We start from the raw sequence: 1,999 nt of genomic DNA, 5'->3' as shown, positions 1-1,999 counted from the left end.
AAACCAGTATGGAGATTAAGCCTGGTTGAATGTAGTATCAAATTTAACTGATTTGGGTCACACTGGTTTATGCAATGTCTGTCCCAGACCCCTTGCTGGTTTAAGTTAAATCAGACTTAGGCCACTGCGGCATGCTTTCTGCTCCACAGCAGGGCTGGCCCCTTCCCTCTGCTCCCTGGCTGCAGCTCCGACAGAGACTTGCAGGCACAGCAGTGTCTCTTTTGCTTCCTCCTGCTCTGTCCCTCCCCGCTAAGCAGGGATCCCCCATTTCCTCTACCTTACGCAGACACTTCAGCATTAGCCAGCAGAGCATATGCTGGCTATGGTCCATGTTGTGGCAGACAGCAGCGTTGGCTTAGGGCTTTTTGCAGCTAATCGATGGCTCAGCTGGTAATATCCCTCCATTCCTTTTTTGTTTAACAAAAGCCTGAACTAGAGAGGCTGTTTGTTTTCTGATGGGGCAATACATGCTGATAACAAAGCTGAAAAATACTCTGTTATCAAGGAGGGGGGAACCCCTCTCTAATCCTGCCAGGGCCTGGCCACACCCGCTCAGCTCAGCTCTGTGGAAGGGAAGGGAGGGCAGCTCTAGCGCACCCTGGCTTCTAGCCTGAGCCACCGCAGGCATATGCCTACATGTCTGGGATGTCTACAGTTACAAACTTATTTAGCCTAACCAGGTTGAACTAACCTGCAAAGATTGAATCAATTCAGGCTTAGGCCTTATGAGTGTCTGTCCCTAGGCAGTAAGACAGAAATGGCCTATGCTGTGAGAATAATTTTTAAGCAAAAATATAGCTCTGCTAATTACCAAAGGCTCAAGCCTCAGATTTACTACTGTAATTTATAATCCCAGTTGCAATGGCATAATTCCCAGTAGCAAACTGTATTTCACTTAAGTTTTGGCAGTATTAGTCCCCATCAGTAATTTCAACTTTGTTCTTTTAACACATGGTTCTAAGAGGAAAATTATTGATCAGCAGGGATCTGGGTTTTCCATTTCCCACAGAAAAATGGGAAAAAATACGGATTTTCCCTTTTAACTGAGAAATATGATGATTTTTCATTTTAAAAGAGAAACACATGGATTCTCCACTTCTGCAAAGAGCTTTGTGCAGGCTGGCAGAGTTCCACCCTGCAAGGGGCTGGGGGGAGCAGGAGAAGGACGTTCAGGCAGGGGGCTTACACATGCACATGGTCCCCAGGCAACCTGGAGAGCAGGTCCCGCAGATAAGTCTGGCAGGGGAGGAGGGGAATTGAAGCCCACACAGAGAGAAAGGGACCTGTTCAGGGCTGGGGCTGTGGCCCAGTGGGGGGATGCGTGGGGCTTGGGGCCCGGGGCTGGAATGTGCAGCTACAGGGCTCCAGTGGGGAGTGAGACGGAGCCACAGGCAGCTTGTCCAGGAGGGCAGAGCTGGCTCCCCACTGCTGCACACACTATTGGGGAGGGCAGTGGGGGCACATGCCCCCCAGAACTGTGCACAGGGTGGGGGCAGGCTGACCATTGTGAGCTTGGGCTTCCCCCCCTGCTGCCCTCCCCCGGGTCTTTTGCAGTGCAGCAGGTAGGACCCAGTGCAACAGGGCAGAGCAAAGCAGAGCAGGGCTGGGTGGTGAAGGGAAGCTCAATGCCGCTGCCACAAGCCCTGCACTGGCATGGCGAGGTGCCCCCTGCCTACCCAGCAGCAGTGGGGGTGACAGTGCGGAGCTGTGGGCCTCACTGCTGCTAGGGGGACAGGCAGCACCTCAACAAGGTGGTGCAGAGCTCCCAGCAGCGGCAATGAGCTTCCCCACCCAGCCCTGCTGTGCAGGGTCCTGCCCACTGTGCTGCAGAGGCCCCAAGAGTAGGATAGCAGAGTGGGGATCCAAGCCCACCCCCCAGCTCCACTCTGGCCGTGCCACCTGCAGGAGAGGGGGAGCTGGGCTCTGTGCTCCGCTCCACCACAGCAGTCACTTCCTGTGGGCAGCAGTTGGGGCTTGGGCACTGCTGTGGGGGTGGGGG

At 54.2% G+C, this 1,999-nt stretch overlaps 1 protein-coding gene across 2 annotated transcripts in view; it reads right to left on the bottom strand.

Moving 5' to 3' along the window:
• The window catches only part of PHTF2 (putative homeodomain transcription factor 2), a 240,976-nt gene that overhangs the window by 69,479 nt on the left and 169,498 nt on the right, over nucleotides 1–1,999 (bottom strand). The window lies entirely within an intron of this gene.

The sequence above is a fragment of the Gavialis gangeticus genome, unplaced genomic scaffold (assembly GCF_001723915.1).
Source record: "Gavialis gangeticus isolate Ggan-Ray unplaced genomic scaffold, GavGan_comp1, whole genome shotgun sequence".
Lineage (NCBI taxonomy): Eukaryota > Metazoa > Chordata > Crocodylia > Gavialidae > Gavialis > Gavialis gangeticus.
The sequence above is the reverse complement of the archived record's forward strand: the minus strand, read 5'-3'. Positions and strand labels throughout refer to the sequence as shown.